The sequence below is a fragment of the Lissotriton helveticus genome, chromosome 2_1 (assembly GCF_964261635.1).
Source record: "Lissotriton helveticus chromosome 2_1, aLisHel1.1, whole genome shotgun sequence".
Lineage (NCBI taxonomy): Eukaryota > Metazoa > Chordata > Amphibia > Caudata > Salamandridae > Lissotriton > Lissotriton helveticus.
Window position 1 is genome coordinate 2,090,581,234 of NC_136059.1, and position 22,723 is coordinate 2,090,603,956.

Here is a 22,723-nt window from a genome sequence, read left to right on the forward strand (position 1 = left end):
CATTGAACTTAATCACTCTCTGTTTGAGTTTGAGGGCTGTAGTAGGGGTGGGGGGTTGAGGGTATCCATACAGCTGGTCTCTGCGATTTTGTTCTACCTCTGGAGGGGGAGTTGGGTGTTTTGGTGGTGGGTGTGTGGAGGCTGGAGATACTAAAGTGGAGGATAAAGTGATCAATCCATGTGAGTTCTGTAACGTAGCTGTGATTAACGTAGTTGCTGGAGGTGAAAATGAGGCCCAGAATATGTTTTACAGTGTGTATAGGGTGGTGAATGACCTGTGTCAATCCCAGGTAGCTCGGACTATTGAGGAGGTGTGCTGTATTGTTTTCATTGGGTTGTCGATGTGGAAATGTAGGTCACTGAGGAAGATGTAGTCCTTGGTGTCTAAGGTTAGGGGTGCAATGAAGTCTGTGATGGTGTTGCAAACGCTGGAGCGCAGACCATGGGGCTGGTAGGCAAGGGTGCCTATGATGGTTTTCTTGCTTTCCGCATGGAGTTCGTATTTGAGATGTTCAATGGGAGAGGTGGTGTTGTCAGTTGTGTCGGTGCACTGTATGGTCTCTGTGGATGATAGCTATTCCTCCTCCTGGCTTGTTGGTGCAGTCTTGATGAATGAGTTTATATCTGTCAGGGTCACTCTGGCAATGTCTAGAGCAGATGTGGGGTTGAGCCAGGTCTTGCTGAGGAAAGTAATGTCAGGTACGCGGGTGGATATGAGGTCCCATAATTTGGTGGAATGCTTGCATAGTGAGCGAGTGTTGAAAAGGGTGCATGCAAGTTGGTGTTTTTGTTCAGGTTGTTTCTGTGGTGTGTTCGGGGTGGGGCTGGACTGTGGGCTGTTGTGTGTGTGCTGTAACAGGTTAAGTGGCAGTAGGTTCAGGTGACAGGTGGAGTTGTGGAAGGTGGAGCATTGATCAGCATAGTTACAGTGTTTGTTGCAGCATCTGCAAATGAGGGTGCAAAGCTCAGTGATGGCGTATCTTTGTGGGTGGAAGGGTGGTTGTTGGAAACCGGCTATTTCTGGTAGGCTAAGGCTTATGCCAAAGCCAGGCAGAAACCACCATTCCAGTCAGGGCAAGGAAGTCACACGCCAAGATAACCCCTGCTCACCCTCTAGGTAGCATGGCGCGAGCAGTCTAGGCTAAACTCGGAGACGATGTGTAAAGCATTTGCGTCAGCGCACGACAGCAACAACATTCTAGGCACACCACAAAAGAGACTCCACACAAGGTTATATTAAAATAACATTTGTATTGTCAAAACATATCAGATAGAAATCACACATGTACATTGCGCCAACTGGCACGGCAATATTCACAAGGGATTATTTACAAGACAGGGCCACATGGGCCACTGTCTGAATCAACACTTTGCAGATATAGAAATACTTGTCAGAGATTAGAATAAAAGTATATAAACTTCACCGTAACACAAAGTAACAGTTATAGATCACATTCAGTAACTACTGGGAACAGGTAAGTACCACCTACGCAACCCTAAACTCCTTGGGAGACTGTCACGCAGGGGACCAGGACCTTACTAGGACCACCTGTACTAAGAAAGAAGAACCACCTAAGTATCACACAGCATTTAGGGGTCTAAGAAAGAATACCTTACCCATGATGTATGAAACACATTCAGAGGAGTAGTAAAGGTAAACCACCTAAGTAGCACACAGCGTCTAGGGGTCTAAGAAAGAACACAGTACCCATGATGCATAAAGATACATTCAGAGGAGTAATAAAGAGAAACACATAATGAATAAACCTACACATTCAGCGGTGTTAAGAATAAAGCACATGATGCAATAAAAGTACATTCAGAGGTACCAGAATAATGCAGTAGCGCAAAAGTCACATGATGTCTAAAACATTCAGAGGTGCAGGAATAAAACATGATGCAAGAAATCACATTCAGAGGTGCAAGAACCATACAATTGCGCAAAACCTACATAAGCCACCACCTGTGGCAGTCCCTAGGCCAACTGGCCTTGTTGGGGCTAGAACGCCCTGAGTCTCAATGTCAGGGCCTAAACGATGCAGGGGCCCACTACTTGCTGGGCCCCTGGGAACACTCACAAGGGCCTAAACGTAGCAGCTGGCACTAAGTGCTGCGCAGCTGGGTAGGCCTGGCACCACGGTGCCCTCGCTGTCCCACACAGGGACTCTCTCTCCAACTTGCGCCTAAACGGTGCAGCTGCCCACTAATTGCTGGGCCGCTGGAGAATCATAAAAACTGCGCCAGGGCCCTCATTGGCCCTCAGGCGCAAACTGCGCCACGCTGGAGCCACACAGGCTCTACAAACACCTACGCCCACGTTGGAGCCACACAGGCTCTGGCAAGACACTGCGCAACATGTGGCCACACAGGCTCGGCACTGCAACTGCCCTGGGGGAGCCTCGAGGGCTCGAGCCAACGTTGGGGCGACCCACTGCCATCCGGGGCCGCCCTAGATGCCCCCAAAGTCGATTATGCCCCTACGAGCCTCTCACAGGGCTCCAAGTAATATGCCCCGCGATCGTCGGGGCGGCCCTCTGCCAAGCGGGGCCGCCCAAAGCATCCTTGCGCCGTTGGAGTCCCTCGCGGGGGACTCTGACCCAAATACTGCCCCCGGGTTGTGGGAGCCTCAAGGCTCTGGCTTAACGTTGGGGCGACCCACTGCCAACCGGGGCCGCCCAAGCACCAACTCTGCCTCACCGGCAAGGAACACCCCCGAACTCCCTCCGGGAGCAGAAGCAGAAGCAGCACTGTCCCCTGCACGCCCGCACTCACCGGTACCTTGGGAGGCGGCGTCGGCTCTTCTCTGCGGGGCTCTCCGGCGGCGGCGGCTCCTTGATGCAGCAGGGCTCCCTCGCATCACGGGAGCCCTGCAAGCCGACCGCCACGCTTCTTCTTCTTCCTCAGATGCCGCCGGGCTCCCTCAGCTCACGGGAGCCCGGCCGACCCGCCGCCATGCAGCGCCATCTTCCCCTCGCCTCCTCCTTCTTCCTCGCTCCGCGGACTGCGGGGGCGGGACTTTCGGCCGGCCGCGCTGCGATTGGCCGGCCGGCCAGGTACTTCCGGGTCGCCGCGGGCAGCGCGGCGGCCCGATTCAGGCAGGCAGGCGGGCAGGCATTAAAGATATCGGCGCGGGCAGCCGAAAGACAAGGTCAGATAAGCGAGGTGGGCACTCGCAATGTAAATAAAGCGCTCCCAGTGCTACATGACGACCCACAGCGCTATAATCCAGATAAAGCGCTCTACAGCGCTAGAAATCAGGCAGAGCGCTCCCAGGCGCTCAGGGGGAAGCACAGCGCTTCCTGCCAGCAAATGCAGCTCCTACATGCTGCAACACGGTCCCAGAGATTCCAAGGGGGGGGCAAGCAAAGTCCCCTCATCAGCCCAGCAAGGCAGAGGGGTCCCCCAGGAGTCCAGGCATCCAGTAGCTGGGCAGCACCCACCCCTGGTCGATTCAACTCCAGAAAAAGAAGAACCCTTTGGAAGGAGACACCGTCCCTTCTTATACACAGAAATGCCTTTGAAGTACTTTGAAGCTTTCGTGCAAGGGGCCCTGAGTACTGGAATGTTTCTGGTTTACGTCTCCCTGACAGCTTCAGGGCCAGAGGTGACAGTGGGCCGCCAGGATGGAGAGCCAGCAGGGTGGGCGGCAGGCACAGCCCGGCACCACCAGACGCTCTTTCCTCCCATCCCTGACAGCAGAGGGGCCTTTCATCTACCCCCTCCTCCGGGGCCTTGCAGACCCTGCAGACCCTGTTTTACTCAAACCAGACAGTCCATCTACCAACAGGCCCAGGCATGCCTGGGCCAGGCCCATCAGCCAATCACGTGCTAGCAGACTCACTACACAATTATGCCAACTTCTAAAAGTGGCGCTTCTAGACTACACACAGCCATGCCGCATACACCATTCTGCAGCATTCATTCTCACGAGTTCATACATATCAAACTCGCCCCTGCACTTCCCATGCATCAGGAATCTACCATGGGCATACATATTCCCCATTCATTCCTATGGGAGGGCAGGTCACTCACCATCCATACACAGAAAGCACACGCATTTTACACTGTACCACAGTGAAAAAGTGCGCAGAGGCCTACAATCACCAATCCAGGTTCCAAAAACAGGCTAGGAAAAAGCAAAAAGTCACGGGGTAAACCTGCCCAAAGGACCGGGTCCAACAGTGGTGCTAGGTGTGGTCCAGGCCGAGATGTCTTCAGTGTACCGGTGGCATGCCCGCTGAATGTGTCTGCTGTATGGTTGTGCTGCAGGCTGTATTAAGGACGTTATGGGGTGGGCAAAGCTTTTGTTGGGGGAAAGAATGACGAGTGGGAAAACACCGGCTGGAAAACACCATAGGGAAAACACAGGCAACTGCAGTGTCACTGGGTCAGTCTGGAACAAGCAGGAATGAGAGGGCACTGGCAAGTGGCAGGCTTGGTGTCCAGGTGCCTACATCACAGTAGTCATTTGAGATGTCATCTCAGATGTCAGTTAACATGTCATGAGTGTTTTTTTTAATGTAGGGAAAATCTTATGAGCGCACCTAACCATAATTTCCCTTTAACTATAACTTTTTTCAGTGAATTTTGGGACTTTTTGATCATATTTAGCCAACTGCTCCACTGTGCACAACCTTTGGCCCCTGGCCAGGACCTGTCCCCAACTCCACAAGGGCATATATAACTCCCTGCTGCGCATAGCCGTGGGCCATGAGCTGCAGGGGGGTTGCTTGTAGGGCCTGGCCGCCCATCCCCAATGGCAGTCATCCCCAGAGGCCCAACGGGGGGCCATGTGAAGTTGTGGGTTGGCCACAGTGTCTGTCCCCTGGCCACGCCCTATACTCCACGGCCTGCAGACACTAAACTCACATTTGTGGGTTTTTCTATTACTTGTGGGTACCCTTGTATTCCTCTAGCACATGTTGTGGCAGCTCCCAGATGAGTACCGCATTACTCCCAGGAGGGCCACGCTTGATCCCACTGGAGTATTGTAGCACCCTTTGTTTTAAAATTGTGGCTCCAGGGGAGCAGTCCCTCTAGGTCCCCCGCTAGTGCCACGGGGTAAAGATATTTCCTTACTCTGCCCCTTATATTCTATTTTTTACTTTTTAGGAGACAGACACTGAATCCCTAAGTCGTGTAATAGCCGCTGAGCCTTTTTTCTCTGGATTAAGTCCCAGTTCCTCAGTAACACAATGGCTGAAGGGGGCGGGGCTCCCTCACCCAATCAGAGGGACCTATTTTTAAAAATGTTTGATACAGCTGCACCAAACATCTGTGAATATCTAACCGTTTAAACCCCTTCAAGCCCAATTTAAGCATTTCACTTAATGCAACGTTCTCTAAAATGACTCAAAGGATATACACTAAATCACAGAAAGCATACTTTGAGTAAAGATCTAACTTTTTGCCAAACTTGGTGTATTTCCATTTAGCCATTTTTCTGTATCCGAGAGCAAAGTTTTCTATGGGAATTAGCATGGGAAATCAATGTCCCCACTTGACAGATCAGCACAAAACTTTCCAGGAAGGAGCTGAGGTGGAATGATTCAAGCAGATTTGCCAAAAGGCAATTCCAAAATTATTAGCAAAACAAAAATGTTCTTCCTATAGGTACTGTGACCTAATTTAAAATGTTCAGGGGTGACTGCTACTACTTTATAAGCATAGAAAGTGGCTGAGGCATACTTAATCAGGAACTGCAAAGCTCCAAATATTGAGGTTCAAAAGCAAAAGAAATAAAGAAACAATGTTTAGATGAAATTTCCACAAAGCTGACAGATGTCACTGCTGAAATGTGCATGCTACCAGCAGACCGGAAGATGGAAACCCAGATGCAAATTAAATGGACTCTTAAAGGTTTTGAGAATAGAGCTTACATTTTCTCCCAGTGCTGGCGAATAGTCCTTTCAGTTAGGGGATAAAGTGAAAATTGTGTGACACATTTTAATAGCACGTTTGGTAGATATGGACAGAGACTTGCCATTATCAAGGATAGGAGTAAATCCATTTTCAGAATGGGGAGAAAATGCACACAAAATTGACAGATGCATGAAGAAGAGGTTGATACATCGGAAAATATTTTCAGTCTCGAGTAAAAAACAAATGAGGAAGGGCAAAGTGTTTTTGCAAATAAGAATTAGCATGTATAAATGTCTATCAGTATCATGTACATTTATTAGGCTGTGGGAGTCGCAGATTTGTTTATTTTATTAATTGTTTCCCGAAGATAAAAAAAACTGCTAAAAATGCATGTTACCTGAGTAGCGCTGGGAACCTGCACCACTTCCAATGATAAAATAACAGGTGAACAGTTGCTGCAGTCAGCTTACATAAAGGACGTTGTCAGGCAATAATGTATCCCAATCATTCTGGAAAAATTCGTAATATAAACCACTTCAGGCTCATGACACAGTAGCCAGTATCTGGCTTCAGAAAAACACTTGAGGCCGTGGCTTTAAACCTTCTCACCTCTAGAGTTCTAGTTATTTATTGCTCTGTGTGTCTTCATACCTCGTGTTCTTAATTACAACCAGCTATTAAGATTAATGCTCACCGTCTACAAACGGCGCGCTGCCAAGTTTACCTTTTGTTGTTGTCCGTTTGATGGATGAGAAGAAAGGAAGCGGCTTAGAGGATTCCCCTCAGAAACCAGGAAGATTGATCAAACACAGAGCGGAGAACAACGGCATCGCTTAAGATTTACCACAGGGTGAAGCACATCTAAATGACACAGGATTAGAAAACAGAAAATCTATTAGTCAATGACATTGTTGGTTTCTGTGTCATTTAACCTTTTAAAAGTCATGAACTAGGACCTTCAACCTGCATGGAGTAGATTTTTACCCAGTTATTCACGAATTTGAGAATGAGTGTAAATTGTTATTATCCTAATGTGAAACGCCAAGCAGGGGCTGAGAAAAAGGGGGGTCTCAAAAGTAAAATGTCCCCATGCATTTTCAATAGACATCTTTATGCAGCCCCACCTGAAAATCTGCTGAAAGGAAATACACCAAATTTGGCAGGAAGTTAGGTCTTAGTCGGCAGATCGTGCTTTTCGTGACTTTATTTAAGTTAATTCAGTAATTTTTGAAAAATAAAGATCCAAACATATTTCTATATCTGGACTGTTGGGTCCGAGGGACTCTTGTGAGAGTCTCACAGGAGCGGCAATTAAAAAATAGAGCGTTCTGATTGGCCCAAGGAGCTTTTTTCTCATTGGGCCATCTCGCTGCGCATGCGTGAGCACCAACGCATATGCAATTGTCATCAAGAAGTCGCACTGGAGGAAGAGGGCAGCCCGGGGATGCCACTGCAGCACAGGTAAGACAATTTTAATACTTTAAACTGTGTTTTAAGCTTGTATAACTATTGTTAATAATGTGGCTGGGAGGCGCGTGGCACGTAGCGGAGCTTCGCGGAGTGTGCAGAGATTGTTTTAACCTCTCTGGTGCTCCGCATAGCCTCGCTACACTCACTACGCCCGGGGTTAATTACAGTTAGCGCTGCAGACTTTGCAATTGGGAAACCAGGTTCAAGTTCCGGTGTCAGCTCGACATTCTGTGATTCTGGGCAAACCACTGAATCTCCCCATACCTAAAACCAAAATGAAAATGTCCTTGTGTAATGTAACTGATGCTCATGTAAAGCATTCCTATACTTTTGGATCAAGTCTGTACTATATGAAACTGCAAAATAACAAAATAATTAAGTGTTTTGCACACTTCTGTCATTTGGCTACACTTGTGCTACATTTGGATGATATTTGTTCTATATTTGGGGTCTTTTTCTCCGGTGACCATCTTGGGAGAGTTATTTGTTATGAAGCGGCCTTATTTAATAAGTTATGGCAGTATCCTCAGTATGAAAATGTTTTCAGGTTTCTACTTTGATTCCATCAAAATGGTGTTCCTATGTGCCACACCTTTGGCATAAACTCAGAATGTTAGCACTCTAGTTGCTCATTAGAACACTGTAGTACAACTGCTGATCACCAGGGAGTTAACTGGCAGTCTGCTGCTGGTGTTGAAAGTACATAATTGAGTCTGCATGTGTTGAAAGTGACAAATATTTCACAAAATGGCAGTAGTGGTTCCACAAAAGGAAATTACCGCACAATCAAAAAATACAAATGTAAGCAATCTTCTCCACACAGTAAGGTGTGAAATTATTTTGGAAAATTGAGGAGCTAGTATTGGTTCACAACACCCCACTACTAGAGGGTGATATTAGCATATATTTAACAATAATATGCCCAAAACATGAAACAAAAGAATCTTATGTCAGCACTCTCATCAGCAAGCCAAATAGACTATTAGGTCTTCGGATAACATTCAAACAGTATATATAATTGTATAAGTACTCCAACTATTCCAAATTTGAAAACATCTCTTTTTCTATTTTGGGGATGCATTCTTGATGCCGAAGAATTTGAGGACATTTCCACCAAACAAAGACGCACTTTCTTCAAATAGTTAAGAGGAACTTCAGTTTTTTGGTGGAAATTCACCCCTTTGTAGTCGTCTTGTCTTCTCTGTAGGAGAATTCATGTTATCATAGATGTCTGGATGAAGATGCAAGAGGAGCAATCACACTGCCGAATCACACACAGGGTCACTGGAGACAATTTCTCCTGGTTCATTGCACAGCTGTAGTGTAGAATATGCATTAGTTGTTACCTAACGAATTACCACTTACTAATTAACCAATAGAAAGTACACCTTTTGGGGTAGACTTTCTCTGCAAAACTGTGAAGTCTTGTTCAATAAAGGGGAAGGTGAGATTCTGTTCTGGCCCATTCAGTCATAGATCTACTGACACACCCACACCGCCACTCTCACCCACTCACACACCACCCATTCAGCTCCTCTTACATACACTAACAGACCCACACAGCCACTCAGACACCCACTCACACACCCATAGAGCTACTCATATACCCATGTAAACACTCATACACCCATTCACAGACCCATACAGCCACTCACATACCCACTCACACACTAGGAAAACTAATAAAACAACCAAACAGCTACTCATACGTCCACTTACAGATGCATGCAGCCTCTAACATACCCACTCACTGACCCATACAGCAACTCACACACCCATTCACAGACCCATGCAACCAAATTTTACAGGTTACAGTTAGGAAATACATTTTTTTTAAACTTCAAAATAAAAAAAAAAAATCCAAAGGTTACATAGATATTATAGTTAGGAAATATAATTAAAACAACTTTGAAATGTACTGAAAACCCAAAGGTTGCAGGTACTTCATGGTTAAGAAATAGAATTTTAAAAAAACTTGAAAATTCACTGCAAAAATCAAAGGTTACAGGGATTTTCGAGTTAGGCTCAAATTTCCATTGCACATAACCATAGAAATTCAGCAATTATCATTACTTGAGCTAACTATAAATTACACCCCTGCAATGCACTGATTATGACCTCACATATTACATCACTCATGACATAGTCAGTGTCATCACTGATGACTAGGCCTGTATAGAGTTTGCGGAGTTCTGCTACAGATGCACAAAGGAGCTCACATGGAAACTACAAAAACTGGGAGAAATAAAGCTTTTCTCCTTGTTTCGCCTGTTTAACACCAGGTTTTCGCTGTTCTTAATTTTGGCACTGCCTTCTATTTACACCACCCTTGTAAATAGGTGGGAGCGTTAAAATCAATGGGTGTTGTGGTGGAAAGCCCATCGCAACACCCATTGCTCTCCCCTTTCACGCTAAGTACAACGTAAAATGGTGCCTTACTAACAAGGCAGTGTTTACCCACATTAAGTGGCTGAACGCTGCCTTGTAAATAATATGAAGCCTCCATCACCATCACAGCATCACTAAAAGTGACGCTGTGGCAAGGATAGGGGCTTGTAAATATGCCCCCAATTTTAGAGAAAGAAAATACTACTAATGATTCTGGGTCTTAGCACAGGGGTTACAGTTTTTGTTTGATATAAAAATGCATGTATGTGCTATGTCTATATTGCAAACCTAGCTAAATGGCAGCAGAGTGCTGTACATGGTCAAAGACAAGTGTAAAGTCAAGGAATAATAGGAGAGGAACCTGGGTTGCGGACAGTTAATGCATTTTGAAGTGGTGCTCTTAAATAGGTGAGTCTTCAACTCTTTACTAAATTGCAGCAACGTTAAGGTGGTTCTGATGGATGTAGGTGTGGTTGTCCCAGATCCTGGACGCTTGGATGAAAAAGGCTTGCTGCCTTGTTTTATCTTTTTAACTCTTCTTAGTCTGCAGTCAGATGGTGTCCTTGCTGTGGGCATGCCTAGAACCACCATTGATCTTGAGCTTATCTGCAATGTAAGCGGATGTGCTGGCAGTAATGGCTTTGTAATGATGCAGCTGGTTTTGAAGATGGTATCACAAAGAATGCAATACCCCTTGTGAGCTTGGGTAACAGAATCAACTGAAGTAAATGGCCAATAAGGGGATCATTTATAGCACTTATTCAACCTAATATATGATGTTTATTCATCTATTGAATAAGATGCTCTGAATCAATCTGTGAGAATAAATGAAAATCAACTAATATAAAGACTGAACAAAATAAAAATGAATAACAGACCAAAGAAAATAACAGGCATACTAAAACAACGATGCTACATTCAATTTGTATATATTAGGTTTCATACAATATTACTTGGACTTTTCTAAGGGGTTAAAGAAATACAATGAACACACATCTGTCCAGTGTGCAGATTGTGCATAATATTTTACAGATCATGTAATAACCCCTTCGACGCTGATGACGAGCTGGCCTCGTCATGAGGTAGCCTCCTCGCACGCTCATGACGAGCCCAGCTCGTCACGTAAAGTGCGATTTTGAAAAACCCAGCGTACGGGCGGAATTCCGCCCGCACGCATGCGATTAATTATACATGTAAAAATGTGACTAACCGTGATAATTAAGTAAGGCTTGATAGCGATAATTTAATATCAGGAATGTTTAGTAATGTATTGTTTTTCCACTGCCTTGCAGGACCAAGATTCTGCAATGTCTAGCAAGGCCACATAACTAAACAATATGCATACCTATCGATTATTACAGTTTCTCAGGTGGAATTACCAATAGGACTGCCTCCTAAATTGGCCTGTTAGACTCAACAAGCTGTAATATTGTTCAAAGAAATGTCACATGGTGTAAGTAATTACATAATTCTAGTCATTTCTCATTCTCTGCCAGGCAGCTTGTGACAAGTTGTGCACTACCAAGCTCTAACCCTTAAGAGAGCAATATGTCATATATGTTTATAGCAAAAACATGCAAGCCATTTAAACTCTTTGTTAGAGGTATACAGAATACAAAATTGGCCTACATTTTTTGATAGAACTCACACACTATAAACAGAAACAAAAGACAAATTGGCCAACCAGAATATGAAAACATTTGCCTTTAACAACGTGCAAATCAAAGCTACTGGTTTTAACATTGACTATATATTATACACAAGCAAGGCCCTACACTCTTGAAAAAGAGCATTTCGTTTTGTTTACATTGGTTGCATGTTGCATAGCAACCACTTCTGTCACCAGAACACAAGGGCAATATTTCCCAATGTATTCTAATGCAGGTCCTTGAGTGTTGTTGGTTGTTGTTAAACCGTAGAGACTTAGGGTGGTCTTTCTCAAACCTTTTGCCTGCTTGCCTCACATTTGCTGATTCCTTTTTGTTGGCCTTAGGACTCTGAGCACCTTGCCACTGTTAACCAGTGCTCAGTCTCCTCAACAGGGGTTGATTGACTTATCCACAATTAGTTAATTTAATTTAATTTAATACAGTGCACCCTATGGGGCTAGGGCTTGTAAATTAACTGCTACTATTTGGACTGCAGCACTGCTTATGCCATCTACGCAAGAATCTCTTAAACATGTCTAAGGCCTGCCACTACTGATTCTGTGTGTGCAGTTCACACTGCCATGCCGACTTGTCATTAAAAACCCCTAGCCAAGCCTTACATTCCCCTTTATTACATATGTCGCCCATAGGCCCTTGGTAGCCCATAGGGTATGGTGCTGTCTAATCAAAAGGCAGGACATATGCTTTTAAGCTTTGCATGTCCTGGCACTGAAATAACTCCCAAGTTTTTTTTTTACTACTGAGAGGCCTACCCCTCTGATTGGGTAACACTGGGGAATCCTTATTACATTTAATAAGCTGCAATTCCTAGTTGAGAGAAGGTAGAGTTGTCATGTTTAGTATCTATGGAACTGTAACGATAATTTCCCTTAAATGGTAACGCTGGATTTGTCATTACTATTCTGAAAATGCCACTTTTCGACAGTTACTCATTTTTCTGCTTAACCCTGTATGCCTGCAGCCTATCTCCAATGCAGGTCTGGAATGGGTGACAGCTAGACTTTGTGCATTCCTTCTCGACAGCCACACACAAAGGGAGCTTAGGTGTGACTGAGAGGCCCTCCACATCCTGATGGTCCATCCTGGGCATGATGGGAGGGAGGAGAGGACACACCTGAATAGGAACCAACACATCTTCTGCTGTGAGAGCAGAATCAACACATTGCCACTGTTGTGGGAACAAGACTGGTGCTTCGCACTCACAATTAGGGCATCGCCATCAGAACCACGACGTCGGAACCACTGCATACCCATCACTGCAGACGGACAACCGTTGAATCCCTTCGACTGCATGGAGAAACCTGGCACATTGACTTCGAAACCAATGCGTATTAGAACCAGCTCATTGCCAATGTTGCATGAAGAAAACCAATTAATCTCCTTTACCGATGTTTCAACACTGATGCATCATTTAGCTGCACCTGGCATCTTGTTGTTTGCAACGAGGATTAAGGTACTTTCGCTCAGCTGGGCCTGTGTGGGTATTGTATCTGACCCGTGCTCCATCGCTGTCATTCTGAGCTCTTGACTATGTCCCAACCCAGCACAACCTGGCACTTGCTGCTTTAAGTGCTATTTTTGTATTTAATTTTTATAAATTCATAGCTTTACTTCTACTTCCTGGATTGTTGTCATTTTCCTCTTGTTTAAATTAGAAAATCATAATCTATATTTTGACACTGCTATGGAGTCTTTTCGTGGTGTTTTCACTGTGTTAGTGTCTGAAGCATTGTTACAAATACTTTACATATTTCCTCTTGAGTTAAGCCTACCTGCTCTGTGCTAAGCTACCAGTGCATGACCACATGTTAATTAATAATGTCTATCTGACTTACCCTGACTTGGATTGTGGTCCCTGCTTGGACAGGGTGCATCCCTCTGCCAACCAGAAGCCCAATTCGCCAGGGCAGTCTAGGCTTCCCAAAATGAAACCCAGGGTCCCCCTTACAGTGGACTATTACTGGGGCATTTACTCAGTATACACTCTCAGCACACTTAGGGCCTGATTAACAACGGGCCTCTGCACTCGTGGCGGAGTCTCTGTGCTTGGGGCAGATTCTCCACAATGAGAATTCTCATTGCGGAGATTCTGCCCCATGTGCAGAGACTTCGCAATACTATGGGGCCTCTGCCACGAGTGAAGAGGCCCTTTGAGAACCAGGCACTTACTGTGCAGCACTAATATATTCATGCCTTTAACATTTACCTGTACACATGCATTCAATATACACACACAATCTGCTTGCACTCCTGGTGAAGGCGGTACCCTTCCACCACTATTAGAGTAGCGCTTTGGGCAACCCTTTCAGTCCACCAAGACCACAACCCGTGAGACAGCCCTATGTCATGGCATACATGCATGATCTGTGTTCGCCTATGGAAAAAACAATGAGCATTAGGGATCCAGACAACAGTACAGTCGGGCATTCAGGGAAGGGGTACACATATCTTGCCATGTACAGGACGTTTCCATCCCAACAATTAACAATAATCACCTGTTATTCAAATCCAAGAGGTGATGGTGCAGTTTACAAATGCACATGTTATATTATTGTACTGATGTATAAACATAGCAGTATTTATATATATATATATATTTGTTTTACAAGAAGGAGAGGTGGAGCTATTGCACACAATCTTAGAACATATCCTTCTTCTAAAAATGCCGTGATCTCGGCTACTAATATAACTTTTTTTCTTTTGCTAAAAAAAAAAAAATCTCCCCCATCAGAAAAGACCTTACACCTGCTTGATTATTATTTTCCGGTCCATGTGTTGTTAATGGACTCTGCTAAAAGCAGTTAATTACAGCGCCGTGTCTTTATGTGTCACTGAAGTCCAGCGGACAGTGGATATATGATGAAAGGTTTCTCTGAAACAGCCCTCTTCCACAAATAATTGTCTAAGTCTGCTGAAACCACATCTTGTGCTTGGGTTTCTCTTTATAATAAGGGCTGGGACCTCTGAAGAGCTCCTTGAAAGTGTTTTGAGAAACAACACAAGTGGCACCTTTGATCCAATTAGGTCAGGCTGTATGGCTAGTGAGTGGGCAGGCCTATTTTTGGAAAATGAAATCATGACCTTGAAAACTTTGAGTATCATGGAACATCTTCGCAAAGGTCATTTGCTCCGTTCATTAACGGTAATAGACTGCCTCCTCCAGCTATTGTTGGCGTAAAAGCGAACTACAAAGAGATAAAAGAGCAGAAGGCGCCTTTCTTACAGATCAGCTGCCGGCCCGAATGTGCTAGCAGTGGCACTGACTGTGTTGGAAAAGAAGTGCTTTTTCACGTCCAATTAGGTCCCACCAGTTTTGCATTGGCTGTTGGCTTACAATAATTAGGACATTAATGCAATAACTATGTCATAAACGGAGTGTTATGTATAAACTCGTTTATACTAAAAGCCTCTTCTGTTAGCAAAGCAAAACTTTTTGTAGTCGGAGGTATAAATGATACATACACTGCCCATAAAAGTCGCACAAAAAAGCCCTGAGGAAGACGCACACATGCCTTCTCTCTCCGTTAGACGAGAAAAGCTTGAATGGCTATCTCAGATTATTTCCTTTTATAGCAAAGACAGGTCAGAAGCCTTCACGCAGGCAGACAGAGATGTCTATAGCATATTATTGTTTCAAGCTCAGGTTCCACGAGTATCCCTTAAAATATCCAGAGGTCACCAGCATCGTACAAATTAAAAAGTACAAGGGTTGAAGCCAGTTAATGAACATGAAAATCTTATAAGCGAACCACCACACAAAGGGGCATATTCACAAGCCCCTATCGCAACCACCGCGTCACTTTAAGTGACGTGGCGTGGTGGTGGCAATAGAGGTCTCGCCTTATTCACAAGGCAGCGTTAAGCCACTTAACGGAGCATAACGCTGCCTTGTAAATAAGGCTCCCTTTCATGCTGTGTTTAGCGTGAAAGGGGCGTGCAGTGGGTGTTGTGGTGAGCGTTCCACCGCAACACCCATTGATTTTGACGCTGCCCCCTATACACAAGGGCAGCGTAAATAGGAGTCAGCTCTAAGATGAAGGCCAGGAAAACCCTGGTCCTAAGTTGGCGAAACGAGGAGAAATGCTTTATTTCTCCTCGTTTTTGCTTTTTCCGTGTGTGCTGCCTTGTGCAGCAAACATGGAAAAACAAAATGCCATAGTTTGTGAATGTACAGGAAGGTGTCCCTTCCTGTACATAAGCAAACTTTTTTTTCAAATGCCGTGTGTGCTGCATGGAGCATCACACATTTAAGTTACAAACTGGCATTTTAGGTTTGTTTATGTGCAGGAAGGTACACCTTCCTGTACATACATAAACCTCCTCGCTTGCAGACTCCCTTGCACTTTGGTGCAAGGTTGCCTGCGTTGGCGCTAAGTTGTGAAACTTAGCGCCATCGCAGGGGAAAATGCAAGGCTGCACCATATACTTGTGAATATGGTGCAGCCTTGCGTTTCAGAAGGGGCAGAGAGAGGTGTTACGCCAAGAAGGCTAACGCCTCTCTCTGCCACTTCGTTGTGAATATCCCCCAAAATGTGTACAAATTCATTGAAGGAATGCACAGCGAAATACTATGAGGAACCAAGAAATATTAGGGGAAAAATGCCTTTTGCTCGCTGATGCTGGTCCTGATTTCAGTGAAGTGAGTTAGTTTTGAACCGAATGGACATCAAGGTGTTTTAGATAACATGGACTCATTTCTAGTTAGCTGGATTCAGGGGCTATTGGGGAGCATTGTATGTGCTATTAGGGCAGTCTTTTAGCAAGTATCTACTTTTGATTGGAGTTTAGTCAATTCACTCTCTGTTTTACATCTACACCCTTTATTTGGGATGAAGGTTGCAACTGATCCACAGGTAGGATCACTGAGAAGCCAAAGGGTAATATCGGCGGGATGCATTGCAGGGACATTGCACAGTTTAGGAAGAGTTCAATTCATCAGCCTAGTTTTGGGATGGTGATTAAAGCTGCTTTGTTAAAACACTGCTCTTAATTTACCATTATATTTGTCGATCTCGCTCAGTGCCCTGGGATGTACCACAGAAGTGTGTGTTTGTTAGTTAAAAGTGTGTACAAAGCAAAGATGTCAGGAGTGGTGCTCTAATTCTAGATGGAATAAATACCTACTACTGCCAGTCATGTGCCTTTAGTGTTTTGGAGTGAGCGAAAGCTGCATTACCATCATAAAGGACATTTTTATATTTTTGTTGTTTCAGGTGTGTTGCAGTGACCCCCAAATGAGCTGTTTGCAAGGGATCTTTGGGGTCTCTTAAAGTTGTAGCTAAAGAGTGCTTGATGATTGCAAATGGCTATCATCAAATCATATCTTCAAGGTGAGGGATTTGTGTTATGACTCAAACTGGCAGAAATAAGTTTTCATATACTCAATAAGTGATGAGATGGAGTGTATTGGAGGAAGGTTTATGTTGAGAGGTGGCATCTTCAGCAGAATTACATTATTAAGCTATTCTACCCATCTAATGAATGTAAAATCCTTCAGTGTGTGAAATGCAGAGGTGTTCACTGTTAGCAAACAAGTCACAACCGGAGTTCAAGGGGCTTGTTTGTTGTTTGAAAATGAGGTGGCTTCTACTTAGGCATTCGTTTTGTGCCATTTTTGTGCCGGTTACAGAAAGTCTCCATTACTTTCTGATCTTGAGTAATTCTAGTTTCCCTCTTCTTAACTCACTACTATAGTGAATCTGCTGCATATTTCCATTTGTTTATGGAATCCATGAGAATTCGAGTGGCATGATTTTGGAATACAGATAATGACCAAGGTCTCTGCTAAAGACAACTGTAAGGACTTTCTTTATAGAATGTATTTTAGGACCACATGTACACACTGTCCTGCATTAGCTGTGTGGGGGTCTTGAAAAAATGTTATGAAAAGTGAGCCAATTATTTGTATCACATTGAATACTTTAACATATATGTATGGTATTTTGAGTCCGTGATGCACGAGCCAATTTCGACAGACCTCATCAGCAAGTGAGAAATAGCAACTAGGTAAATAAAATCATGTTGACTAGCATCTAAATATTGCCGAATACCAAGGCTGTCTAGCCTTGATTCCGTCTCACCCTTCTTTCATTCATCACTACACACTCCCTGCTCCTTTACCTAATCTGCCAGGCTCTTTTTCATCCTTTTTTCTCACTTCGCCACTGTTTCCTGTCTTTCCGACTTTTCTGCCTTTCTCGCTTTTTGCTTGGTAAAGTACGATGATGAAAAATAAATCCTGATCCCAAAAACGAGTGCAGGCAGGCCCACCTGCAACCACCGGCTCAAATTAAGCACTGAGTCTAGAATCCCCTTTAAGTATAACCTGGATGCAGTCTTAAACTGCTGCTACCCATGGTGTGAGTAAAGATGAATCTCATTTCCTTGAAATACTGCGAGGGCTGTATTTCAAGGAAATGAGATTCTGTACAAGCAAGATGAGGCATTCATTTTGGTCTCCTTCAGCAATAATTTATACATATATCACCTTACATAGATGTTTGGATTGGATATAATAACTTGAGGATTTATTTGCTCCGAAGATTACATTAAAGCTTGGACAGAGACCGAGTGAACGCCTGAAGTCTCTGGAGGGCATGCGGGCAGCTTCAGGATGTACTGTATCCTGTGATTTATAGGATGACTTTGCTGCTGTTACCTTTAAGATCCGAAGAGCAGAGCTAACCGAGCAAGTGGTAGCACGGACATCCTTTAAGGTGACATAGCTCAAAATACATTTTAGGAGCTAAAATATATTGTACGTATTGTGAAGTGATAGCTCTGTGGGCATTGCAATCAGTGGACACGTAAATATTACTTTCAGATGGTTTCAAATGGATCTATTCTAGTTTGCTTTTTAGTTGTGAGGAAGGTATGAACGGAATAGGGCGGGGGTGCATCATGGAATTGAAGCAATGAGTCTGTTTACTAACCACGGGGATTTCCGCTGTGTACATTGCAGTGACATACATTACAATATGCGTTTGATCAATCTTGCTCACGTTATAAAATATTAAAAGAATATTTGTATAATTCTCAACAGTATTTGAATAGTGCCTTCCGTATGAATTTGTGCTCACTATGTAGAGCCGTGAGACGTTTCCTTTAGGCCACCTCACATTGCTTATGTCTATGCGCACAGTATTAAAAGTTCTGTGCTTTGAGTGAGTAGTGTTTGTGCACCTTTTCTCGTCAGATCATTTCGATATCAGTTTCCCACTTCTGCTGTTTCTGTGGGAGGTGGTTAGCAGGTACTGTAGATTTCAAAAGTCACCTGCAGCACGCAGAACAGTTATTTTATTCCCAATTACTAAGAGGTGTGTTATAGTGGGGTGAGGGGGACTTTGCTGATCTTTTCCCATCCCTTCAAGCTCTTGTTTGCTGTATAGAATATATTATTTAGGTCATGGTGGCTAAAGCGGTTTCTGAACATAGTTATGAAGTGAGGAGGTGTCGTTTTCGCACAGTGGAAGTAAGCTTTTTCTCAATAGCCCCTATGTGCAGCAAAATATGTTTGAAATCCAATATAGTTAGAATAAATTAACTCGCAGATCACGTAAACCATCTTAAAGATGGCCTCTTCTTTGAAAGCGCTCCAAAGCATAGATAAAGAAATTGGGCTGATGTGAGATCAGGCATTCTTCTGTGTTCTGCTCTGTGCCCTTCAGGTCCTGAATCACCATCTGTAGTGATTAGCTATGGCCAATGTCTGGCAAGATGTACATACTATGAACAAGATGCAAGTTGAATTTGCTTTTAAAAGAGATAAGGGACTTTGATTGTGTGCCTTGTGTGGGGGGATATGTCAGAAAGTCTATACATTTATGGATAGAAAATTGATAGGTGTTTAGACATTTTAGTGGTTGTTTTAGGTCAATACATGCATTCATATATTATAATCTTTTAATTCTATTTTTAGGTTAAATACGTTCTGTGCATTAGATAGGAGAAGTTATAGATCTGTGTCCAGAGATTATGTTTTGTTATGTTTTATTAGGAGGTTTTTTAAGCGCGCGGATACCAAAAGGTGTCTTGGCACTCTCTGAAAAGGCAAGTGAGTGATGATTAGAGGTTAAAAAGCCAGGGGCCATATTATCAAAAAGGGCGATACAATATCGCCGCTTTTATCGGCAGGAAACTGGGCTTGATAATATGCCCTTATGAATTCCCATAGAAGCCCATGTTATGGTGTTAACCTGGGCTTCTATGGGAATTCACAAGGGCATATTATCAAGCTCATTATCGCCGCTTTAGCAGCAGTTTCCTGCCGATAAAATATGGCCCCAGGTCTTTATCTCCTTCCTGAATGTTGTTAATGAAGGGATTGCTCTGAGATGGGGTGGGAGGCTGTTCCAGAGTTTGATTGTATTGAGGACTATACCTCTACCACCCCATTGCATCTTCTTAAATTTAGGAACAATTAATAGATTGGCATTGGCCAATCTGAGTTTTCTGTTGGGTTTATATCTCATAAAAGCTGAACTAAGAAAGTCTGGCCCTGAATTATGCAGTCCTTTGTGGGCTAAGCAGACAGCTTTGAATTTAGCCCGACTGCGCATGGGAAGCCAATGAAGCTTGCAAAGTCCCTGCGTAATGGAGTGGACTTTTGGAAGATTAAAAATCATTTTTGACTAATTGTAGTCGACTCGTGTTTTTCTAAAACGGTTAGATAAAGACTATTGCAGTAGTCAAGCCTGGGAAGTACTAGAAAGCTTACTAAGGTTTTCCTGTGGCTATCCGGCATAACTGGAAGAATTATTCTTATCATTTTTACAATATAGTAGGTTGAGGACGTGACAGCTGATATTTGCACGCTCATATTAAGGTTGTCATCAATGATCATATGGTTGAACAATTGTGATGAGATAGCTGCTGGTTGTTCTAAGAAGCTCCATGTTTAGGCTCAAAATCATGATTGAAAGAATTGATCCTTGAAAATTGGACCGCAAAACTCACAGGAGTGCAGCGTCATTACAACTGGGGCGGTCGGGATGCCCTGAAACCACTGCAACCGCCAGGGATCAGAGATCCCTAGCGGCGGTGCAGCAGTCTTGATGCCGCAAAATGCTTGACGGGACCACCGTGGTCCTGTAAAGCATATTACAAGTTGTGTCTCCGCCGCGGTTTTCATGAGGGTCCCACAGCCATGAAAACCATGGTGAAGAGGGAACAAAAGGGGCCTGTGGATGAATGCAGGGGGGCACATATTGCACCCCTGTATTCATGCATCCCAGTACCTGCTGTGCAGGCACTGATTTTGTCGTTCGCACTGCCATGGGAACTCTAAAGAACCACCTGCTAGACCAGGAGAAAACTTCTAATCTGGTGGGCAGTTCAACCATGGGTTCCCGCACCGCCAAACTCATAATGAGGCCCTCAGAGTCTTTTACTCTTTTACTTTAAATTATAGAGAGAGGACTGAAGAGATCCAGATACTCTTTTTCAAAGTATCATGTGTGGCTTCAGGATATTGAGACGAACCTTGTGTTGAATGCTGCAGTAAGTAGTACATTGCTATCGCACATTATCTGTAGAGCAGCAGCAGAAGCTTGAGGCACGCTGCTTCTAGCTGAAGGTCAGCTGAGCTTTCTGAAGAGGATGCAGTATCTCCAACTTTACAAATGGCCAAAGCGTAAGAGTGAGAATAGTGATATTTGTGTGGGCGGTCGTTGGGCCAAAGCCCGGCTAAAAAACAGCCAGATAACCAGTAAGTACTTTGATGGCCTTTCATCTACACATACCTGCATTTGAATATGATTTGACTACACATTTGACTGATGGTTAACTATTTTTATGATTCTTAAAGGACGTATGTTTGTTATTTGAACACATCAACATAATGATTGATCATGGAGTGTTTCTCTTTGATGACACGGTCAAGGGAGGATGTTGTCTCAGTAGGAATTGAAATACACAATTCACACACAGATCTCTGAAGTAGGGTCATTAACCCAAAATGAAAAAATTTTACCAAAATATAGTATGCAACTTTCTGACCATGGCGTATTAACCCACTGATATTTCTCACGTTGAATATTGTCTGTGACCTTCTGTGTACATACAAATCTCTGCAGTAAGTGCTGTGACGTATGCAGTTTTCTGAGGCAATTAGAGCCTTTGTCACGCCAAAGCTATTCTTCCTAGAACCAGGAACATGGTAAACTAGTATTAAAAAAATAGGCAGAGGGCTAATTACCATTGACAATGGGTACTGAGGTAAAATCATCACAGAATGATCTCACATCCATATCATACCCTGCAACTGTAGCTGCACTATTTCCATGTAAAAAATGGGGTACACACCTTACTAATTATAGATAAATTTAAAATCCTGCCATTGCGCGTTTTGAGTATGGAGGTTATTCATGAGCATATACAATCCCCTCAGCCTTCTCTCCCCACTTCACCCCCCACCAGAATTAGGGAAGCTTGAACTACCCCTATCCATGTTGGGTCTTTGCACAAGTGACAATTGACAACTTCATTTCATTTTATTTATTTATTTAGAGTGCTTTAAAAAGCGCACACTTGATGAAGGGTATCAGAGCACTGTACATAGGGTTGATTGAACAAAAAAGATAGGCATAGAAGTACATGAAACATAAAAAGACACAATAGCCTGTTGCAACAGATACCACAATAATGTCTATCATTCCATTTATGTCCCATTAATAGGCACTGATCTAGCTTCTTCATGGTGGGTATTTTGCTGCCGCTCTGAAACTATTCAGATCCAGGTACCCAGTGGAGCTGTGCTTTAGTGGGATTCTCCTGAAAAGGAAAAGCTTCAGATCAATCTAGAAGTTGCTGACATTGTGACGTTCTGTGCACCATGGGGCCATGGGTGGGGGCTCTCTTGAAAGTCTATGAAGGGAATGTATTCATTTGGATCTTTTTCTCCTCTTTTCGATGTGTTTGAACACACCTTGGGTGGTAAGGCGATCCAGAACCTTGGCGTCGACCCTGTTAAGTACCGTGTGTACGTTTTCAGTTTTCAGAATCTTGGAGGTTCAAGCCTGAGAGAGTTTGCACTTCTTTAGTAGTGGCTGCCACTAGAGATTCAAATCTTGTTGCCAGGTAGCTTGGTTTTTAAAAATGTAATGCTTTGTGTGTGAGTCAGCCAATTTTCAGGTGTTTACATGCTTCAAGGGGAAGCCAATCTAGACACCTAAGCAATGGGGTGATGGTGTCAAAGAGTCTAGTTCCTGTTACCAGTCTCAATGCAGCATTAAGAGTAGTTTTGAGCAGAACTGTTCTTGCTTTGGGCAGACCTGACAGGGTCGCCAAACCATATTTTAGTCTGGAGACCACTGGTGATTGTCCTGCCTATTTGA